Source organism: Octopus sinensis, linkage group LG5 (genome assembly GCF_006345805.1).
Source record: "Octopus sinensis linkage group LG5, ASM634580v1, whole genome shotgun sequence".
Classification (NCBI taxonomy): Eukaryota; Metazoa; Mollusca; class Cephalopoda; order Octopoda; family Octopodidae; genus Octopus; species Octopus sinensis.
This window is the reverse complement of record NC_043001.1, coordinates 18,026,939-18,051,741: the sequence shown is the minus strand read 5'-3', so window position 1 is coordinate 18,051,741 and position 24,803 is coordinate 18,026,939. Positions and strand designations below refer to the sequence as shown.

The following is a 24,803-nucleotide window of genomic DNA, read 5'->3' as shown; positions in this document are numbered from 1 at the left end:
ATATACATCATACACATACATATATATATATATATATATATATATATATATATATATATATATATATATATATATATATATATATATGTGTGACCTCGTGTGTACCGTTGGCGATTTTTTTCCCTCTGTCTTCCCTTCTCTGGATTTTTCCTTCTCCTATGTTTCCACGAAGAGCTCCGCGCGAAACGTTAAACCCTCCTTCTTCCCTTCTTTCCTGAGCGTCCAATAATACTATATTTGTTCCACGTACTCGCGTTGTTGTTGTCATTTTGTGCTTTCTTGTTTGGATTAACTATATATATATATATATATAGTTAGCTGATCGGCTTAAGCGGAGCAGGGTCGTTGTTTATTTATAATACATTCAGGCCTGCTGATGATTACGTAAGTATGAAATCACTGTGATACAGGTCTATATTTTTAAATGTCTTACTTTGAAAAATTGCATTCGGTGGGATTAGTAATATTTTTTGGTAGAAATGACTGATTGTCCCTCTTAGCGTTTGGCATGTATGTATAATGCCTTCTGGCATGTATGTATAATGCCCTCTATATATAATGTATATATATATATATATATATATTATATATATATATATATTATATATATATCCGTAATAATGAAGGGTGAAATTAATTAATTTGGAAATATTATCAATTACACCAAGTAGTCTTCGGCATGTAAAAGCCTCATTCGAGGAAAATTTAAGTAATACTAAGCAATAAGGGTTTAGCAACGAGTTGCCTTACCACATACCGAATTTAGAAATAGCAGTCAAAGGGTTATAGCTATTTCTGAAATAGCTATAACCCTTTTTAGTAGAAGAAATAGCTATAACCCTTTGACTGCTATTCTAAATTCGGTATGTGGTAAGGCAACTCGTTGCTAAACCCTATTGCTTAGTATTACTTATATATATATATATATATATATATATATATATATATATTATATATATATATATATAATTATATATATATAATATATATATCTATATATATATATATATATATATTATATATATATATATATCTATATATATATATATATCTATATATATATATATATATATATATATATATATATATATATAGCGGTGTTCCCCAGGGAACTGTTTTGGGTCCGCTACTCTTCATAATTTATGTAAACGACCTTTCCAGTGTTGTACATCACTGCAAAGTGAAAATATTCGCTGATGACACTAAGCTCCAGCAAATCGTCAATGAAGAAGCAGACCGAACTCAACTCCAGTCTGACCTATATGCTGTGAGTCAATGGGCAGACAGAAACAAAATGCAACTGAATGAGGGAAAATTTGAGCTGATGCATTTTGGAAGAAATTCCTCACTAAAACAACCATACTCTCTTCCTTCAGGGAACCGCTCACAGCCTCTAACAATATCAGAGACCTGGGTGTAATTGTTGATGACGATCTCAGCTGGAGTGCACACATCAACAAGAAGGTCGATACAGCTCGTAGGATGAGTTCCTGGATCTTAAGAACTTTCCGGTCCAGAGAACAAGGTGTCATCATACCACTTTTTTCATCTTTGTACGGCCACACCTTGAATACTGCTGCCCACTGTGGTCTCCTCACACAAGACAAAACATCTCCAGAATTGAGTCACCCCAGAGGGCTCTACTAAACAAATTGAAGGCATGGCTGCTCTCGACTATTGGGATCGCCTTAAAGCCTTGAAACTTTACTCCCTCCAGCGTCGCCGTGAGCGGTACATCATTTGTACGATGTGGAAATATACCGCCAACTTTGCCCAAACGACCTAAACATTAGCTTCAAGGTTCATCCGAGACTTGGACCACGGGCTACGTCCCCTGCCAATTCAAGATCACAACATACATGTACACTGCAACATAATTTCTTTTCCTCAACAGGCCCTGCCCTATTTAACATTGTCCCGAGGGAGATCAAAGAGGAAAAGGATCCCATCAACTTCAACAGAGTCTGGATAGATTCCTTCAAAGAATACCAGACAAGCCACCCATAATTGGATACAACTCACCCAACAAGAACTCACTACTTGAACAAACTGGATACAACTCACCCAACAAGAACTCACTACTTGAACAAAACTTGACTTAAACAGGATTCGAATAATCCTATCAGGTGTGCTATTAAGTTAGACATGGCCTGGACCAATCTCTGGTCGAAACATACTAAGTTTTATCTAAGTTTTAAGTTTTATATATATGTATGTATATATATATATGTATACATATATAATATATATATAATATATATATATAATATATATATATATATATATATATATATAATATATAATATATATATATATATATATATATATACATATATATATATCAAAATAAGCAACAAGGATATCCAACTAGAGTAGTACAATTGTTTCATGGCTACTTCATGTTATTAAACCCTGTAAGTATTACATAAGTTTTAAAATGTCGAGCAATCGATTGCGTGACACTTTAAAACTGATGTAATACTTCGTGACCATGTGTTATGTGGTCGGCCAAGACGAGCCGTCATCCCAACCGGATCCTCAGTGAATAGAACACGGTAAGCAGGGCCTAACTCGGGAAATGGTACAACATGACCAAACACTCCGAGCTAGCGCTCTCGAATCACAAGTGGCAGGACGGATCCCAGTTTCTGAGCAAAGTGGTTGGTTAGATACGAAACTCGACCAATGGTAGCACATAATCCTGTGAAGCGTCCTGAAACCAAATGAGTTCAGGTAAATTCTAAGGGCCCTGGGGTTCTCTGGTCCATGTCCTGGCCCTGTTCCCGCTTCTGCTCTACTAAAAGGAATCAATATATTCAGTGGCATAAATGTTTTCCTTACACATTGAAATACCTCAGTAATTACGCTTAGAACACACATCCCAGCCACATATAATGTACATTTGGAGTAAACTAACGATTCACGAGCAATTGATAATTTTAATACTCTTTTACTTGCTTCAGTCATTTAACTGTGGCCATGCTGGAGAACCGCCTTTTAGTCGAGCAAATCGACCCCAGGACTTATTCCTTGTAAGCCTAGAACTTATTCTATCGGTCTCTTTCGCCGAACCGCTAAGTTACGTGGCCGTAAACACACCAACATCGGTTGTCAAGTGATGTTGGGGGGACAAACACAGACACACAAGCACACACACACACACATACATACACACACATATACATATATACGACGGGCTTCTTTCAATTTCCGTCTAACAAATCCACTCACAAGGCTTTGGTCGGCCCGAGGCTATAGTGGAAGACACTTGCTCAAGGTGCCACGCATGTGGTTGGGAAGCAAGCTACTTACCACAGAGCCACTGGCAAGTTTCATAAGATAATAATAAGGAAAATATCAAAATGTGCAGTAGCAGGATATAGACTGACGGGTCATCGATATTTGAGCTTAGCTGGACCCAAATACCAGGATTCTATTGTTATGTATAGAGATTGGTCGTTCACGGTTCCTTTGGAACATTTGTAGAAAAACGCATATTTATTGTTGGTACGTTTAGGTAGGTTCAGGAGAAAAATATGCTAGTCACTGTAGTGTACGTCACAGGAGGATAGTGCCTCTCGTTTACGACGACGTGTTCAGCACACTCGGTTCATTGGCGCAGAGGATTCCTGGAGGCAAGCTTCCTCCCACTTTGCCACGCCTACGCCAATAAATTTTCGCCCACGTGTGTATGAATTTAAAATTGCTCAGATATTTCAATCCGCATTATTGGGACACATGGCCATCCTTCAGAGAGAGAGATTGATCATTTGAAATGTTAGCGTCATTCTTCCTAGAGTTCTATACTCTCAACGTCACGAAATATTTCTTTAAAGACAATCACTCATTTCTCTAAATTTGAGGACTACTTTATTTCACAAAAGAATTCGTGATCATTGTGACACCAAATTATAAAAACTTTGATTGTCGAAATATATAAAGATATTTCTATGACTCTTGTAATTGAATCTGAGAAGATATGATAGTTTCAATAAGTAGATATTGGTAGAAGCCTCTAGAATTTTCACTTTGAAAACAAATGACAAAGCTAGAATTATATTAAACAAATTCATTGAAAATACAAAGAGAAAATTTTAAAATCAAAATGTATGAATTAATATCTTAAAATGTAAGAAACCAGCAAGAAATTTAAAAAAGAACGATTGAAATCTAATGAATGGAGAATCCGGGTATCGAACCCGGTACCTCTCGCATGCAAAGCGAGCGCTCTACCATTTGAGCTAATTCCCCAACTTGCTGATTATTGGAATGTAATTTCACTTTAACATAAATCGGAACACCGAAAAGCAAAATGATCAGAAGCAAAAAAATCCAATGTTAGATAATTATTTAGCAGAGGATCTGTGTTTCGAACCCGTCCTGACACTTAAGCTAAATACCCCAAAGGGAGTTAGTGTTTTCACTTTAATAGAAGTGACCAATGCCGAATACAAATATTCTAACTGGTCAAGTCAGTTGCGGTACCATGCAGTGTTACAGAGTGTTGCTGCACTCACCATTTATCTCGGGTCCTCTCGGGCGACCCGTCGAGCAGAGTCTCAGTTAGTCCTCATCTCTGCGTGACCATGTGTTATGTGGTCGGCCAAGACGAGCTGTCATCTCAGCCGGATCCTCAGTGAATAGAACACGGTAAGCAGGGTTTGGATCTTTTCGGTTTGAACGGCAGCTTTTTAAAATAATTTCCACGTAACTAAACACCTTTAAACTTCGTATACTGATAGAATGTGTTTATAAAACATCTTTTTCTCTTGGCTTTATTGAGAAAATTCTATAGTTTGTAAGATATTTGTTGGTTTTTTCTTCAATTTCTGCAATTTCAACCAATCAATGACGTCTATAGAGGTGAAAACATTCTGTGCTGTATGAATATGTCCCTCGTTTAAGAAACAGATTGGGTTTATTTACATTTCTGAAGAAAAAAAGATACCCTTCCCCCACCCCTAACCCTAACCCTAACCCTAAAACAGATTGAAATGCAATAGATCGATACTAGGGTCATAATTATGGGTGACAATTTCATATGACACCGCTAGAAAAAACTGCCGTTCAAACCGAAAAGATCCCAGGGTTTCTCTGATATTTGAGCTCAGCTGGATCAAAGACCAGGATGCCAGTTGTTACGCATAGAGATCAATTATTCACTCACGGTCTGTTTGGAGCATTTGTAGAATAACTTCTCCCTTTTCCGACGACAATGTGTTCAACACACTTGGTTCATTGGCGCAGAGGATTCTGGGAGGCTAGCTTTTTCCCACTTTGTCACATCTGCGCCAATAAATTTCCGTCCACGTGTGTATTTGTCGAAAACTGCTCAGATATTGGAAACATATCGGGACGCATTATCGGGACACATGACCATCCCTCATGGAAATCAATCGAGACTTAAACCTTGAAATATATATTTCAGTCTTCGTAGAGTTCCATACTTATATATTCTCAACGTCACAAAGTACTTCTTTACAGACAGTGACTTCTCTAAATTTTCGGTATACTTTATTTAATATAGGATTTCACTAAATCATGTGACACTAAATTATAAAAGCTTAGATTTTCGAAATATATAAAAATATTTTTATGACTCTTGAAAGTGAACCTGACAAGATATAGCATGCTTTCAATCAGTAGGTATTGGTAGAATCTTCTAGAATTCTCAATTTGAAAACGAACGTCAAAGCTAGAATTAAATATTAAAAAAATTGCTTTGAGAACACAAAAGAAAATTAAAAAGTCTTTAATATTGAAATGTATGAACTAATATCTTAAAATGAATACAAACTAACAATAAATTATTAATATAAAAAAAAATGACTAAAATTAATTTGTAGAGAATCTGGGTACTGACCGCAGTGCCTTTCGCGCGTAAAGCGAGCGTTTTACCACGTGTGCTAATTCCCCGACTAGTTGTCAACAGAATGTAATTTCACTTTAACAAACCTGCAAAATAATAAGAAGCCAAAAAAACCAATGTTAGATAATTATTTGGAGAGCAATGTGGCGAGCTGGCAGAAACGTTAGCACGCCGGGCGAAATGCTTAGCGGTATTTCGTCTGCGTTACGTTGTGAGTTCAAATTCCGCCGAGGTCGACTTTGCCTTTCATCCTTTCGGGGTCGATAAATTAAGTACCAGTTTCGCACTGGGGTCGATGTAATCGACTTAATACCTATGTCTGTCCTTGTTTGTCCCCTCTGTGTTTAGCCCCTTGTGGGTAATAAAGAAATAGGTATTTCGTCTGCGTTACGTTGTGAGTTCAAATTCCGCCGAGGTCGACTTTGCCTTTCATCCCTTCGGGGTCGATAAATTAAGTACCAGTTACGCACTGGGGTCGATGTAATCGACTTAATACCTATGTCTGTCCTTGTTTGTCCCCTCTGTGTTTAGCCCCTTGTGAGTAAAAAAAAAAAAGGTATTTCGTCTGCCGTTACGTTCTGAGTTCAAATTCCGCCGAGGTTGTCTTTGCCTTTCATCCTTTCGGGGTCGATTAAATAAGTACCAGTTACGCACTGTTGTCGATATAATCGACTTAATCCGTTTGCCTGTCCTTGTTTGTCCTCTCTGTGTTTAGCCCCTTGTGGGTAGTAAAGAAATAGGTATTTAGTCTCCCGTTACGTTCTGAGTTCAAATTCCGCCGAGGTCGACTTTGGCTTTCATCTTTTCGGGGTTTAGAAATTAAGTACCAGTTGCATACTGGGATCGATCAAATCGACTGCCCCACCCCGCCAAATGTTGGGCCTTGTGCCTAGAGTGGAAAATAATTATTTGGAGATAAGAGGACCTACGTTTTGAATCCGGCTGAACACTTACGTTAAATACTCAACTTATACAAAAATAATTAGTATTTCCACTTTAATACTAGAATATTTTGTTTCCGAACCTACCTAAACTTATCATCAATAAATATGCACTTTTCTGCAAATGTTCCCAAAGGACCGTGAAAGACCGATCTCTATTACTAACAACTGGCACCCTGGTCTTTGAATCCAGCTAAGCTCAAATATCGATGAACTGTCCGTCTATATACTGCTACTCTATATTTTCATATTTTCCTCGTTATTATCTAATGAAACCTGTTATCAAAATTATTAACTGCTTGTGAATTGTTAGGTTATTCTAACTGTATTTTATATGTAGTCGTGATGTGTATTATAACGGTAATCATTTAGGTATTTCAACGTGTAAGGAAAACATTTATGCCATTGAATATTCCTTTTGAATTCCTTTTCGTAGAGCAGAAACAGAAGTAGAGCCAGGACATGGACCAGAGGCCCACAGGACCCTAAGGAGCTACCTGAGGTCATTTGGTTCCAGGACGGTTCGCAGGATTATGTGCTACCATTAGTCGGGTTTCGTACCTAACCAACCACTCTACTCAGAAACTGGGATGCGTCCTGCCACTTGTGATTCGAGAGCGCTAGCTCGGAGTGTTTGGCCATGTTGCTCCATTTCCCGAGTTAGACCCTGCTTACCGTGTTCTATTCACTGAGGATCCGGCTGGGATGACGACTCGTCTTGGCCGACCACAAAACACGGTCACAAGGAGATGGGGACTAACTGAGACTCTGCTCGACGCGTCGCCCAAGAGGACCCTGGAATTTCGCGATAAATGGTGAGTGCAGCAACACTCTGCAACAGTGACTTGACCTCTTAGTATATTTGTATTTAGCATATCTCCCTTTGGGGTATTTAGCTTAAGTGTCAGGACGGGTTCGAAACACAGATCCTCTGCTAAATAATTATCTAACATTGGTATTTTGCTTCAGATTATTTTGCCTTTCAGTGTTCCAATTTGTGTTAAAGTGAAATTACATTGCTATAATTAGCAAGTTGGGGAATTAGCTCAAATGGTAGAGCGCTCGCTTTGCATGCGAGAGGTACCGGGATCGATACCCGGATTCTCCACTCATTAGGTTTTAATCGTTCTTTTTAAATTTCTTGCTGGTTTCTTACATTTTAAGATATTAGTTCATACATTTCGATTAAAAACATTTTTTTTTGTATTTTCAATGAATTTGTTTAATATAATTCTAGCTTTGTCAATTGTTTTCAAAGTGAAAATTCTAGCGGCTTCTACCAATATCTACTTATTGAAAATATCATATCTTCTCAGATTCAGTTACAAGAGGTTTAGAAATATCTTTATATATTTCGACAATCAAAGTTTTTATAATTTGGTGTCACATGATCACGAATTCTTACGTGAAATAAAGTAGTCCTCAAATTTAGAGAAATGAGTGATTGTCTTTAAAGAAATATTTCGTGACGTTGAGAGTATGGTACTCTATGAAGAATGACGCTAATATTTCAAATTATCAATCTCTTTCTGAAGGATGACCATGTGTCCCAATAATGCGGATTGAAATATCTGAACAATTTTAAATTCATACACACGCGGGCGAAAATTTATTGGCGTAGGTGTGGCAAAGTGAGAAGAAGCTTGCCTCCAGGAATCTTCTGCGCCAATGAACCGAGTGTGCTGAACACGTCGTCGTAAACGGGAGGCACTATTCTCCTGCGACGTACACTACAGTGACTAGCATATTTTTCTCCTGAACCTACCTAAACGTACCAACAATAAATATGCGCTTTTCTACAAATGTTCCAAAGGAACCGTGAACGACCTATCTCTATACATAACAATAGTATCCTGGTATTTGGGTCCAGCTAAGCTCAAATATCGATGATCCGTCAGTCTATATACTGCAACTCTACATTTTGATATTTTTCTCATTATTATCTAATGAAACCTGCCATAAAAAATTATTAATTGCTCGTGAATTGTTAGGTTACTCTAAATGTACATTATATGTGGCTGGGATGTGTGTTCTAAGCGTAATTACTGAGGTATTTCAATGTGTAAGGAAAACATTTATGCCATTGAATATATTGATTCCTTTTAGTAGAGCAGAAACGGGAGCAGGGCCAGGATATGGACCAGAGAACCACAGGGCCCTTAGGAGCTACCTGAACTCATTTGGCTCCAGGACGCTTCACAGGATTATGTGTTACCATTGGTCGGGTTTCGTATCTAACCATCGACTCTGCTCAGAAACTGGGATGCGTCCTGTCACTTGTATGAGTCGGGAGCTTTAGCTCAGAGTGTTTGGTCATGTTGCTCCATTTTCCGAGTTAGACCCTGCTTACCGTGTTTTCGTCACTGAGGATCCGGCTGGGATGACGGCTCGTCTTGGCCGACCACATAACACACGGTCACGAGGAGATGGGGACTAACTGAGACTCTGCTCGACGCGTCGCCAGAGTGCTGCAGCGGTGCGTGACTTGACCTCTTAGTATATTTGTATTTGGCATTGGTCACTTCTATTAAAGTGGAAATACTATCTCTCTTTGGGGTATTTAGCTTAAGTGTCAGGACGGGTTCGAAACACAGATCCTCTGCTAAATAATTGGTATTTTGCTTCAGATTATTTTTCCTTTCAGAGTTCCAATTTGTGTTAAAGTGAAATTACATTGCCATAATTAGCAAGTTGGGGAATTAGCTCAAATGGTAGAGCGCTCGCTTTGCATGCGAGAGGTACCGGGATCAATACCCGGATTCTCCACACATATTAGTTTTAATCGTTTTTTAAAAAAAATTTCTACTTGCTTTGTATTCATTCTAAGATATTAGTTCATACATTTTAATTTTAAGAACTATTAATCTTGTATTTCCAAAGCAATTTGTTTATTTTATTCTAGCTTCCTCATTTGTTTCAAATTGAAGGTTATAGAAGTTTCTACCAAAATCTACAGATTGAAACTTATGATATATCTCGTCAGATTTAGTTACAAGAGGTATAGAAATATCTTTAAACATTTCGACAATCAAAATTTTTATAATTTGGTGTCACATGATCACGAATTCTTTTGTGAAATAAAGTAGTCCTTGAATTTAAAGAAGTGAGGGATTGTCATTAAAGAAATATTTCGTGGCGTTGAGAGTATAGAACTCTAGGAAGAATGACGCTAATATTTCAAATTATCAATCTCGATTGTTTTCTGTGAAGGATGGCCATGTGTCCCAATAATGAAATATGTTTACAATATCTGAGCAACTTTAAACTCGTACACACGTGGACGAAAATTTATTGGCGCAAATGTGGCAGAGTGGGAAGAAGCTTGCTTCCCCGAATCCTCTGCGCTAATGAACCGAGTGTGCTGAGCACGTTGTCGTCGTAAAAGGGAGAAGTTATTCTCCAACGACGTACACTACAGTGACTAGCATATTTTTCCTTCTGAACCTACCTGAACGTACCAACAGTAAATAAGCACTTTCTGCAAATGTTTAAAAATAAAGTACCAGTTACACACTGGGGTCGATATAATCGACTTAATCCCTTTGTCTGTCCTTGTTTGTCCCCTCTGTGTTTAGTCCCTTGTGGGCAATAAAGAAATAAGAAACGTTAGCACACCGGGCGAAATGTTTTCGTCTGTCTTTACGTTCTGAGTTCAAATTCCGCCGAGGTCGACTTTGCCTTTCATCCTTGCGTACAGGGGTCGATCTAATCGACTGGACCCCCTCCCCCAAAAGTTTCGGGCCTTGTGCCTAGAATAGAAAAGAAATTGCATCAGAAGATTCTCTCTGTCATAAGATGTTACATAATAAACATACTTTTTTTTACTTATTTCAGTCATATTGACTGTGGCCATGCTGGAGCACCGCCTTTAATCGAGCAACTCGACCCTAGAACCTATTACTTATTCTATCGGTCTCTTTTACCGAACCGCTAAGTGACGGGGACATAAACACACCAGCATCGGTTGTCAAGCAATGCAAGGGGGACAAACACAGACACACAAACATACACGCACATACATATATATATATACATATATACGATGGGCTTTTTTCAGTTTCCGTCTACCAAATCCACTCATGAGGCTTTGGTCGGCCCGAGGCTATAGTAGGAGACACTTGCCCAAAATTCCACGCAGTGGGACTGAACCCGGAACAATGTGGTTGGTAAACAAGCTACTTACCACAAAGCCACTCCTGCGCCTATACGTGCATATATTTACGCAAATAAAATGGGATACATACATAGAACAGAATACATACATGAGCAACAAAATACAACAGATATCCTCCGCCCCCCCCCCCCAGCATACGTACAATGCCTCATTTCTGCTTTCGCTCCGTTAAGTAGGATTTCTTTAAGGACAAAAGCAAACCTCACAATGGATTAATTATTTGATGCAAATAAAAACGAATTGTATGACGTCAAAATATTGTATATGATTTTATAATTGAATGCTTTAGTCTGTGTGTGTGCATGTTGCCTGCGTGTGTGTGTATGCGTGTGTACACAACACACGTATACACACACGCTCACACACATACACTCACACACACAACACATATAAATGAGTAGTAAATGATGTAGATTCAGAGAATCGTGTGGCTATCAACCAGAAAGCTCCTCTTACGGACTCGGCTATCAGTCTACATAGTAATCCACTTAAAGAGGAGTGTAATGTAGAGTCTCTATGTAACTAAAATCCAGAAGATCCGATCGAGAAAATTATATCATAAACTATAAATGTCTGGACGTATGACTTTTATGATCTCTATATATAAATATACACGCGCGCGCACACATACACACACACACACACACATGCTTGATCGCTATATCCACACGTTTTTTTATTCTCTCTCTGTTTATTTTCTTGTGTTCCTTTCTGTTGAAGAGCGTAAGCTCGAAATGTAAAAGACTTTTTCACTTTCCCGAGCGTCAAACTAATACACCTGCTTGTTGTTCATACACTTCTCTTCGTCTTTTGTTTTTCTGTAAATTTCAACTCTGTGTGTGTATTTACCTGTGTAGATAAAAACTGAACATATGCGCGCGCACACGCACACACACAAAATTATTATATCATATACTAAAGCGCTAGAACTTTGTAGATAGTTTTAGAGCTATCAATCGGGAAAGGAAATTACTAAAGGAAATTACTAAAGTCTTATGCCGAATATAATAACTTGTAAACTCGAAAGAAGAATCTTCGTAAATTTCAATGAATGAAAACTAAGGAAAATGATGAGTTGATTTCAATATATATATACATACATACATACATACATATATATACATATATGTATATACATATATATATATATATATATATATATATATATATATATATATATATATATATATATATATATATATAATAGTTATCGCCATACTAATATGGCATTCTTATAAAAATAAGAAAAAAGCTGTCCGCTTATTAGCTCCATGAGGCCATCGCCTTAAGTTAGCTATTTGATACACAAACTGTATCCATATAACCTTCGAACAAGGGAGGTCAGTCGCTCCACACTACTTGACCGGCAGCTACAGACGCGTTTCGGAGTATTGCCCCTTTTCAATGCAGCGTAGCCAGCCAGTAGGTGTCGCTTCCTAAATCTTTATTATGATTATAAAAATCTTACAGAGATAGTACATTACAATACAAAACATAATTACAAAAAGTTTACGTTGTTCGTTTGATATTTACATATGTTGATATCAAAAAGTAAAGTCTAGTATCATAATCAATAATTTACATATGTTGATTATTGATTATGATACTAGACTTTACTTTTCTCCTTTTGTTTTTTTTTAAATTAAAAATGATTTTGGCCAGCTAGGTATATCACAGTCAGGATTCTTACCCGACAGCCTAAGAGCCCAGAGACTATTTTCTCCCTTCATGATGACCAAGCAGGGTTACTCACACCCACCTTTTTTATCACATCCTTCCATCGATTCACATACTTTTTCTGTGTCAGGTTCCTCTTCTCTAAATCCATCTTGCTCTTTAGATGGTATCTGAAGTATTTTAACATACCATATCCAGAGACAAAGGTTCCTGACACCAAACCTTCCAATCTAGTTCTCCACACACACTCTTTCAGTACTGCCACCGTACAGTGAAAACAAGCCTCACCTTCCTTTGAGAGTCCAGCTGGCGGTATCATCTTTATTATAGAACCAGCCGATAGCTGTACTCGTCCCAGATGCGACAACACGTGTTCTACGTAACTTATTAAGCCTGACAGCTCCTGACAATGTACAAAAGCGTGCTGGACGGTTTCATCGTCCAACCCACATCTTGGACATGTCGGTGGCACTGACATTCCATGCCTATATAACTTATCGCGAACAGGTAGAGCATTCCTATAGCACTGCCAAGTCAGGGATTTTTGGTAATTGTCCAAATACCCCGGCTTGAAAGTCTTCTTAAACAGGTCGGATAGTTGATCCTCATCGAACCCCAGAGACCCTCTTAGGACGTCGTCATTTTTTGCCTCTACCATCCTTCTATAAAATGTCGAGGTGGTATTCCCGCAGCCGGCTTTGCCTATCTTGTGGATCAGCCAGAGTGCCTGTCGGCACTCTTTCTGTCATAAAGTCAGGTTCCGTCTTTTAATGAAACCGGGTTTAAATCTCTCCATAGAGTCCGGTTGCGGGAAGAAATTATCTGCCAGCGGACTCCACACCTTATCACCTTCCAGGTGAAACCAGAGATGTCTCAGTCTCAGCGCATGCCTGCGCATCATTAACCAAGGCATCCCCAGCCCACCCTTTAGTGGTTCCTGGCAACACACGGAGCGCCTTACAAGTGGCTTTCCTCCCTTCCACAAAAAGCGGAAAAGGAGTCGATCCAACTTGCTTAGCCACAAATCGGGGCAAGGCACGACAGTCAGGCGATAGGTGATTACAGATGCTATAAACACCTGTACCACCTCCGCCCTCCCTTTCAAGGAAAGATGCCTTCCGGACCACTCCCGAACTATGGCTTCTACCTTGGTCACTACCTCGCTCCAATTTTTCTCCGTCTGGGAGTCTGAACCAAACCAAACTCCAAGCAATTTAACAGGACCATCTGTCCAGTGTCCAACAACACTGGACGATATCGGCTTGTTCCTCCAGGTGCCGAGGCGCAAACCAGTGGACTTGTCCTTGTTAACTTTTGCCCCAGCCACCGCTTCGTATCTTCGGAGAGCACTTTCTACACGAGTTAGTTGTGCTTCGTTGGACACGATGAAGGTGACGTCATCCGCATACGCAGAAACAGACTTACCGCATCCGATTTCATTAGGATTGCATCTCACCGTCTCCAACTTCCGCAGCAATGGCTCAAGAGCCAAAACGTACAGGAGAGGGGACAAGGGACATCCTTGACGAACTGAACGCTTAATCGAAAACGGTTCCGTTAAGTAACCGTTTATCTGGACTGTGGACTTGATACCGCTGTACATAGCTGATATCCACCCGCGAAAGTCAGGACCTAGCCCAGCCGCTTCGAGAACCGTCGCCAGGTACTGATGATCTACCCTATCAAATGCTTTACTTTGGTCTAAATGGACCAATGCCCCTCCTTTGCCGGCTAATTGCCCAACCCTGTCTATAGTGTAGCGTAGAAGGTGAAGATTATCTTCGATCGACCTGCCTGGGATTGCACATGTCTGTGCCTTTCCGACAAGTTTTTCCATGACGACCTTCAACCTTTCTGCTAACACCTTGGCCAAAATCTTTAACTCTACATTAAGTAGAGTTATGGGCCTATAATTACTAATATTATCCCCCTTGCTCGGGTCTTTCTGGATCAGCGTCACAACTCCCCGGCTCACAGAACTGGGAATCCTCCCATTCTGTTGCCAGTTTGCGTAGACGCTTGCCAGTATGTCCCCGAACAAGTCCGGCATACAACAATAAAACTCATAGGGCAGACCATCCAGTCCCGGCGACTTTTCCCGAGCGCATTCAGCCAAAACCCCTCTTACCTCCGCGGGAGTAATCGGTCCTTCACAGCGTTCCGCTCTGCTTGGCGAGAGCCGAGGCCCACCAGCTAGGAAGTTCTGTAAGTCCTCCCCTCGCTCGAGTGGATCGCCCTCCCCAAACAACCGAGCGAAATGCTGTTGAAAGACCTTCTGTATCTCCTCCTGTCCATAGATTTTGCGTCCCTGTTCGTCAGTTAAAGACTTAATAGAGGACTTTTTGCCCTTCTGACTCTCCACACGACGTGCCCATCCGGCAACATTAATACCTTCTCGTTTCACTGCACGTAGCTTAGCTCTGACTCTACATCCTTCATGCTTGGCATTGAGGTGACGGTACAAGATCGTTCTCTCTGCTAACACTCTAGATGCACAGCCAGATCCCATTGCCTCGTCTAAGTTCTTAACTAAATCGCCCTCTATTCTAGTCCTATCTAAACTTAGCTGGTTGCTAAATCTAATGGACTCCAAACGGATGGCTCTTTTGAGGGCGATCCACCATCTATTATTAATGATGGTTCCACATAATGCCCTCTGGACTAATTCCATAATCCGGTTACGGAAAGCTTCACAAGCCAAAATAGACTTGTTCTTTTCCAGTATCCGGGTCCCTGTCTATGGCATTTATCTACATGTACCTCACACGTCACTAATTTGTGATCCGTGTAAGGCACAATACAAAATTGTGGACAGCTAATGCTATTCCTATCTCGTTCTTTAACAAATACCCTATCTATATACGATCTGCGTGAGCCGTCATTGTTACTCCACGTCCACTGTGGAATGCTCGGCTCATCCATTCGAAACCGATCTACTAGATTAAAGCTCGTCAGTAGACCCTTAAGGCAAGGATTCCCCCTTCTATCAGACGAGCCCACACTATCTATCCGCGCATCGATGATAGTGTTGAAATCCCCTACCAATACTACCGTTTTAGACGTCACTAGAAAGTGCTCCAAGTTCCGATAAAAACCAGTCTGCCTACCCTCATTAGGAGCATAAACAGCTACCAACCTGAAGGACTGCTTACTTACGTGAGTTACATCGAGGACAACCAGCCTACCTTCTGGGTCCATAAAGACAGTACTTACCTGTAAGTCCAAGTTCTTCCTGATAAGGACTGCCACGCCTGCACTTCCTCCTCGGCTAGGAGAAATAAATTTCTCGTAACCATTGAGAAGATGCGAGAACGCTTGGGTTCCTCTCATCTTGGACTCGGTGACAATGGCTACATCTATTCTGTGTGTCCTGAGGTCGTCCAGCAAGCAAGCCTGTTTCCATTTCGACCCCATTCCACGCACATTTATACAGCCCAACTTAATCATCGATGAATGAAGAAAGTTTGTTACTTACGGTTGTGAGAGGGAGCATGGCAGCTTTTGTCTGCCTGCCTCCCCCACACTCTCCGTTGTTGCTGGGCATTTAACCGGCGTTGCCACCGGGCTCTGGGATGGAGTGGCTGCCGGGCTAATATTCAATTTTCCAGCTATCACCTCTTGTGTGACATCTTTAATCAGGTTGTCCCTCACGTGTAGTTGGAAGAGTCTCTCCTTCCATTCCTCCTCTCCAACCTTCGCATACCTCCAATCCGGGTTTTTTTCCGATGATTTGAAACATTTTATGTTTGGTTTCGCCTTTATGTACCAAACTACTCTCTCGTTTTTTGTGTTATAAGCAATGCACCTATCGGTTTTTTTGAATCCTTTTAAAGTTGGGGGCTGGGGTTTAATGAAATGCTGGCCTACAAAAGTAGTGCCAGCGGGGTGGGATTGGATAATTTTTTTGTGTTGTTCTTCTGCGTTTGTTTTTCTTTTTGTTTGGGGTGGGGAGTCCGGGGTATTGGATTTCTTCCTTTTGTTGGTTACAGTCGTATATTCCATTACTTCCAGTTCTTTTCCATTTGATAAAATATTTTCCACCTCGTTTTCGTTTTCGCTTTGTTTTCCATTCATTTTCTTTTCCTCCTTTTGACTTTCATTTTGCTTTTTCGGGTATTCTCTTTTGTTGTTGCTGTGATGTCTGCTTTGTTCTCCACAGCGGTTTGAATGGGGGCATTAACGGGTTTTTTCTTTTTGCACTCTGAGCGGACGTGACCCTTCTGCCCACATTTGAAACATCTGGGCCTACGTCCCTCAACCGATACCCGCGCAGTGTGTCCATCCCCCACGAAGACCCTGTCTGGCAAACTCTCCAGCGTTGCATTGTCAGCTTGAACGATCATTTCAAGCTGCTGACCTTTCCAAAATTTTGCCTCTTTCATCCTCATGTTTAAAATGTTTAATTTCTCTTCTACGTCGAATACGACCGCTGTTGCTGCCCACATTACATCGTAACCTGTTGGTATATCCTCTATTGTTATCTTAGCTGTTCTGCGCCCTAAGTACGTGGGCAGCAACAGGATGTCTGCACTCTTCAACGTTTGAGTTGAAATTTCCTTCGCTATGCTAGCCGACTCGAAATGCGCTTCAATAGTAGCGCTTCTCACTCCTCGGCCAACATAGCGAACCTTGTTCCAAATTGGTGCCATGCACCGTTCTACCAATTCATTTCTTACATCTGCAATCTTTTTTTCCTTAATATTATATACCTTATAAATTACCGTCTTCTCACGGATTGCTTGTAAGGTGTCAGGGGGCGGTATTATTCTCGTTTCTTCTCCATTCCTTTGTATGAACTTTCTGAACTTGAAGAGATCCTCCATTGTTACTTCCAGTTCTATAACATTGCCTCCAACGGCTTCCGAAAAACTTTGTTTCTCCTTTGTATCCTTTTGCTTTATAACTTCTCCCATCTCGGAAAATCAGAATTTGACGTTAAGTCAAGATCCATAATAAAATGCAAGTGACTTGTCACAAGAGACAAGATAAAAATCAAATCCACACTGAATTAAAGTTCATATATAAAAAGAAATTTTCTACCCCGAAGGGCGAAAATTACTTTGTTTCACAAGTTAATACTCCAAAAATTGTACGTGTAAATCCAGAACAGAACGAACTAACATAACAGCTTACAGCGTAAAATAATCCGACGTAATCCAAGGAAAAATCAGTAGGTGTCGCTTCCGACAATCTCTGTTCGATGGTTTTATTTACCTAGTTTCGGTGGAACACATCCACTTGTTTTCAATAATAGAATATTAAAATAACTAAGTCTCTCTAAAAGAGAACAGCGGCAGCGTTCCCGGAAAATAATAGTTATCGCCATACTAATATGGCATTCTTATAAAAATAAGAAAAAAGCTGTCCGCTTATTAGCTCCATGAGGCCATCGCCTTAAGTTAGCTATTTGATACACAAACTGTATCCATATAACCTTCGAACAAGGGAGGTCAGTCGCTCCACACTACTTGACCGGCAGCTACAGACGCGTTTCGGAGTATTGCCCCTTTTCAATGCAGCGTAGCCAGCCAGTAGGTGTCGCTTCCGACAATCTCTGTTCGATGGTTTTATTTACCTAGTTTTGGTTACCAGGATTAATCCTCAGATGATTGGGTTTAAAGGCCAATTATGTAATGGAAAAAAATTACCGTAAAACACAATACATACTGTACTATTTGTGAAATGGAAGATGGAAAACAATGTTCTATATATATTATGTACTTTATATTATTGTATGTTGTGTTTTGTATTTCAGACTGTTGTGTGATGACATCTAAAGATATGCAAATGAGGCAGACGGCATAATGTATATCATTACGTTAATTTCATATTATTACGTCATCCGAAAATATCTGATATTTAAAAGGAATTTAGAAAATTTTCACATATTGTTCAATAATTTCTTCCATATGGAAATTTCAAACACACACACACACACACACACAAATACCCCCCCCCCCACAAAGCCGTCTGAAGGCATGGGCATCTAGGATATTTGCCAAATCAAGAGGCCCAATTCTTATTTATGTATAATGTGGTTTACCGTCAGGAAATAATACCATAAGACAAAGCGCATCGATGAAAATTGAAAAAACCTTTAGATTTCGGGCACAAAGGCCCATCTTCAGAAGTGCACAATCAGAGGAATGTGTATCTACGTAGATCCTGCTATTTGGATAGTCAGGTGAGTAGTGACCTCGTTATAGTCCGGTGCTTCAGGAAGTAGCAACAACTGCTCAAATGATGGTGTAGTTGGTGCTGTAAAGGTTAGACTGGATGCAGTGGTGGAAGCCTGGGAGTGCACTGATTGACTCAGGGTCCTCTAATGCTGTTAAGCTGACCCTGCGCATGCGCCCCACCCCACACTCTCACACACGTGTATATTTATATTGACATGAATTTAAATGAGTACGGAAAGGGAGGCTTCTATTACATTTAATAAGTGGGCGAGAAGGCCTCGCTATGGACATATAGTCACCGAAAAAAGAAACCCCACTTATACATCGTGAATTGAAATAGACATACAAACATACACACATACATATATGCATGGTGGCTGCCCTCTCGTTATCGAGTATGGCCATTGCACGAAGCTTAATCAATGTTGTTATCGTGCAATGCCTGTGCAAGAAAATTTTTTTAAAGTGAGGAAAGGCTGTGCACTGAGTCAATCCCACTCACTAAGCAACAGCAGACATAATCCGAAAAGAAGAACAAGTCAACATCATCGGTAACCACTGAGCCGCAGGTTTTATGTCGGAGTTATCCCAGTTACCTCAGTTACCTTCTCCTAGAAGGATGCCCTAACAAAGGCTAGGAGTCCTTCACTCCCAATGGTTTAACCGCGCGATCGGGTATTCATTCCGATTATTTCTATGTCCCCGCGCATGAATGTTACCAGTGGCACTCGAAAGTGACCTGATATAACATATATGCATACTTACATAAATACATACATACATATATACATACATACATACATACATACATACATACATACATACATACATACATACATACATACATACGTACATACACACATACATATATGCATACTTTCATAAATACATACATACATGCTGATGGCCGTCCACTCGTGATCGAAGAAGACCATTACTGACCTTCAGGAACATCGTGTACTCTAGGGCTAACTTATATTTTGTATCTGCGGCTCCGTTGGCGGCTAATGAGCTCTACTCTTGACAAGAACGCACGACTGCATACATTGCAAACCAAGCTTTCCCCATACATACATACATACATACATACATACATACATACATACATACATACATACATATATACATACATGCATAAATACATGCATACATACAAAAATATCCTGTCATTGATGTTGAAATTCCAATGAAAGAACCTTGGATCTAGATTAGAAACCGGTTCTTTCTCTATTGGCAAGAAATCTTGAAATAAACTGAATAATGTCATACATACATTCATAATACATACATACATACATACATACATACAAATATATATACATACATAGACACATACATACATACATTCATACATATATACAAACACATACATACATGTATGTATATATAATATTTTTACAGATAACAGGTGAGAGATAAATATGACCTGTATAAAAAATGCGTAGAAGCGTTGAAATGAATTTGAACGTAAAGTCCGAAATTTTCATCCGGGACTAGGTTCTAAACACATATATATTTATACTTGTACATATATACATACACGTATATTTACGTAGAGCATAAAAATACAGAATACTAACAAGAGAATACATATCTTTTTACTCGACGCCTGTTTCAAGAAGCTCGGAATTACGCAATAATCGTAATGTTTATAATTCTCAGAATTTGCACGAATTTAAATGAGCACCGAGAGAGAGAGAGAGAGAGAGAGAGAGAGAGAGAGAGAGAGAGAGAGAGAGAGAGAGAGAGAGAGAGAGAGAGAGAGAGAATGTCTCGCAATCGACATATAACAGATGTAGAAGTCACAAAATGCAATAAAGAATCCCATTTCAAATACTATCGACAATGTCCCTACAAATTCATATTCCTTGCATTCATCTTGTAAGGAAGAATTTCTTCAAAGACAAAGATTCACTTCTTTAACCTTCATGAATACTTTATTACATACATGAAGGAAACCATGAAGTATAAGATATTTTAAAATTATGATCTAAAATTCCATGTGGATGAAATTCACGATATAAAACTCTCTATTTGCTGCTTTGTATTACAGTAAAATTCCACCCTTTAATGTATTATATTGACAGTTAACCAAGATGGCCGAACTGGTCGTCTGCATTTGAGAGGTACGGCGACCGACATCCGTTTTGCTTTCAGTTTTATGCTTGTATTTCATTTTTACATTCATCGCATTATGAAATTTTCAAGTTGTACATCTATTTCGAAGTTCAGAACAATTTTTCTCGTATTTTCAAATTAATTTGTCTTTTACTTCTTTATATCTTTTATATTTTTAGTCACGGAGCTTCGGCCATGCTTGGTCACTGCCTTGAAAGGTTTGGTCAAACAAGTGCTTATTTCTTTGTTAAATCCGGTACTTATTCTATCGGTCATTTTAGCCGAGCCGCTAAGTTGCGGATACATGAACAAACCAACACCGGTTGTCAAGCGGTGTGTGTGTGTGTGTGTGTGTGTGGGGGGGAAACACAAACACACTGATATATATGGTAGACGGGTTTCTCTGAGTTTTCTGCCTACGAAATATAGTAAAATAGAATAAAATATATTAATGCAAGTAAATTAAAAAAAACCCCGAAAATCTACTTGGAGAATCCGGGTATCGATCCCGGTACCTCTCGCATGCAAAGCGAGCGCTCTACCAACTGAGCTAATTCCCCAATCCTTGGAAGCAGCTCACATATTTTCACTTTAGTATAAGTAAGCTAAGCCAAAAATATGATTTAGAGGAAATCTATATTATTACTCGCATAATTTCTCGTGACGTATTGAATTACTGAAGACAAAAAAAAAAAAAAAAGGAAAAACAATGCTTTCTACTTATACATGAGCAATTAATAATTTGTCGAACATCTTTCATCTAATAGTAATGAAAGAGAGTTTAAAAGTTGCTTACCGAGATTAAAACTCAGATGGCTGGATTTAAAACAAAAGTACCGTAAATCCTCCGGTATAATCCGCATCCCCCCCCCCCCCAAAGTTTAAAGGTCAAAATCCCTAGTGCGTATTATACACGAGGTTAAAAATGAAAAATATTTTCTAAGCAACGTCCGAGTCTCTATTTGCTGTCCGGCAATGTTTATTCAGACACATTTTGTGATGTCGGGCGCGAAAATACCCTAAGTTAAGCCTGAAAGCAATGAAGTCATAAAATAATCATCCATAACTTGCAGTAAGCAACATTTATTAAACGTTATTATTGTTATTTCTTTATTTTCTGCAAACAAAATGCACAAAAAAGCTACACGTTTGCATTATGTTATATATACAATAATAATAAAGGACGTTACCGTATACAGTTTTACAAACCAAGGACATTATATAGACCTCCTTGACTCAAGTTAGAGAAGGGGTGCGTATTATACACAAGGTTTAGATTTTTCAGAGGTACAGCCCCCTAAAAATCCCCTGCGTATTATACTCAAGGGCAGACTATACTCGAGGATTTATGGTATTAGCTTATTATGCAATGGAAAAAGTTTTTGTAAAGCGCAACAGATTTACTAGTTGTCAAATGGAAGATAAAGAACAGTGTTCGATACATATATATCAACCACTTTAATTTATGTTAATTTTAAACAACATGGAGATATAACTAAAGCATTCAGTTATGAAATCATAAGAGATTAGAAAGGAAAGCTAGGAAAAAAGCGCATTCGTGTTCAATCTCTCTCCCCCCCTCTCTCTCTCTCTCTCTTTCACTCTCTCTCACTCACACACACACACACACACGCACGCGCACACAAAACACGTGCATATTGTTCCTCTAAGTCAGGGGTCACCAAACTTTTTTCACGGCAGGCCAGATAACTGAGAGAATGGCGAGCGGGGGTCACATAACCATTTTGTTCAATAAAATTCAGTGAATACACAAAAAGTAAAGACAACCACCATATTTATTTACCAGAAAGTTATCAAAGAAGGAGACGTTAGCAGTGAGATAGTTATATCACACCCAGAGCGCACATAATCCGAATCTCACAAACTAAGCAGCAAAAAAGGTTAGTGAGATTTGTGAAACTGGTGTTTAGCTTTTAAGACATCATCGATATTTGCTTTGGAATTGCTGCATCCATCCAAGAGAATTGCTTTCAAATGTTCATCAGTCAACCTTGTTCGATGTGCTGATGTCACATTCTTCATTTTTGAAAATGCATGCTCACAGACATAAGTTGTTCCAGACACTGATGCCATACCAGAGGCAAACGAACTCTCATTGCAGGTACTTACACAAAAGGCACAGTGCAGCGGCGGGCCGGATGAATTGACCTCACGGGCCGTATTGGTGACCACTGCTCTAAGCAATGGCTCGCTTAGAGAAGTGAACCATTGCTCGTTACGCAATGATCAAGAAACAGAGTGATATTGGTAATATATTGGGTTGTCCGGAAAGTTCGTGCCGATTTATAGTAGCTTACATTTCGACTTATTTTAGAACATGGTTGAGTCCTTAAAGTAGGATTTGACTACACCTCCATTTAGAGCACAGTTTAAGCTGCGTCCATGCTGCCAACAAAGCACGCGGAATTCTGTTCTTGATTCGACGGTCATTCGGAATGCTCATAGCAGCCATATTCCTACCACTCTATGTCACGCTGGTGCGACCCATATTGGAGTACGGGATTCAAGCCTCTTCTCCTTATCTCCTCAAAGACATACAGCATCTCGAAAGAGTCCAGAAGCTGGCTACTCGCATGGTTCATGGTCTCAAAAATTGTCCTATGAAGAAAGGCTGAGGACGCTCGACCTTTATTCTCTTGAAAACGCCGCCGCCGTGGTGATCTCATTCTCGCCCACAACATCATAAGCGGAAAGTGTAACCTCTCGAAAGAGCTGTTCTTCACTCCTGCTCCAGAGCGTCGGCTGCGGGGTCATTCCGAAAAGCTCTACCTGCGACGATTTCATCTCAATCGAAGGAGAGGAGCTTTCTCCGTCCGGGTTGCGGATCCGTGGAACAAGCTGCCAGACGAGATGGTGAAGATGCCGACGACCGCTTTGTTCAAAGCCTCCCTTGAGCTCAAGTGGCCTGAACTCTTTACATGAACACCACCCTGTACTAACTCCATGTCCCCCTACATGGCCTTGCTATTTGCTTTTGAGCCAAATTAACTAACTAACTAACATATCATGTTTAATATCACTGCAATCACTTAAAATGAATTTTTTTTTATAGCCCTAATGACAGTATATGGGAGTGCCAAACATTACCTATTTTACTTGAATGAAGTAGAACAAATGATGAGAGAGAGAAAGAAAGAGAAAGGGAAAGAGATGAGCTTCATGAGAAATATATATAAGACAATAACTGCTGATTAAAAAGAAACTAAGTATGAAATTACAAAATATTTCCAAACAAGGTTTCACCGACACTCGAACTCAGATCGCTGGATTCAAAGTCCAGAGTGCTAACCATTACACCATGAAACCGCCAGCTGTCAAAATCCTGTGTCTGGGATATTTCCAGCTAATGTCAAATACTGGGGGTCGATGTAACCGACATTTCCCGCCCTTAAAATTGCTGACCTCGTGCCAAAATTTGAAACCAATATTAAGCACTCATTAATTAATGTTTTAAATATAGTTCGATTTAGAGGGGCCGTAAATATAATTTTATATCGTAAGAACAGGAATAGTAGTGTTGTGGGCAACATAGAAGAAAGCTAAATAATGGTTGGTTGATACCTCTCACTCGCAATGTCGTTTTCATATTTACGAAAGAAAACTTCAAAACATTGAACGAGTTCCGTTAATTCTCAATGTCTACTACTTTCTCGTAAATATGTTTTTTTTTTGTTTTTAACTTACGGGAATTACAAATACGTCAGTTGATGCCATAAACTGGTTGCTAATGAATCCAAATAAACAGTCTTCGGTAAATAAATAAAGCAATTGACCAGTGAATGAAAAATGTACACAAGAAAGTATTAAAGATTAAAAAAAAAACG

At 39.5% G+C, this 24,803-nt stretch overlaps 5 non-coding genes across 5 annotated transcripts; 2 read left to right on the top strand and 3 right to left on the bottom strand.

Moving 5' to 3' along the window:
* Positions 1-4,178: 4,178 nt before the first annotated feature.
* Positions 4,179-4,251, bottom strand: Trnaa-ugc. The gene has a single exon. It is a non-coding gene; the product is annotated as a tRNA-Ala (tRNA).
* Positions 4,252-7,845: 3,594 nt separating this feature from the next.
* Positions 7,846-7,918, top strand: Trnaa-ugc. Its single transcript has one exon. It is a non-coding gene; the product is annotated as a tRNA-Ala (tRNA).
* Positions 7,919-9,503: 1,585 nt separating this feature from the next.
* Positions 9,504-9,576, top strand: Trnaa-ugc. Its single transcript has one exon. It is a non-coding gene; the product is annotated as a tRNA-Ala (tRNA).
* Positions 9,577-21,445: 11,869 nt separating this feature from the next.
* Trnaa-ugc lies at positions 21,446-21,518 on the bottom strand. The gene has a single exon. It is a non-coding gene; the product is annotated as a tRNA-Ala (tRNA).
* Positions 21,519-24,213: 2,695 nt separating this feature from the next.
* Positions 24,214-24,285, bottom strand: Trnaq-uug. Its single transcript has one exon. It is a non-coding gene; the product is annotated as a tRNA-Gln (tRNA).
* Between the last annotated feature and the right edge of the window lie 518 nt (positions 24,286-24,803).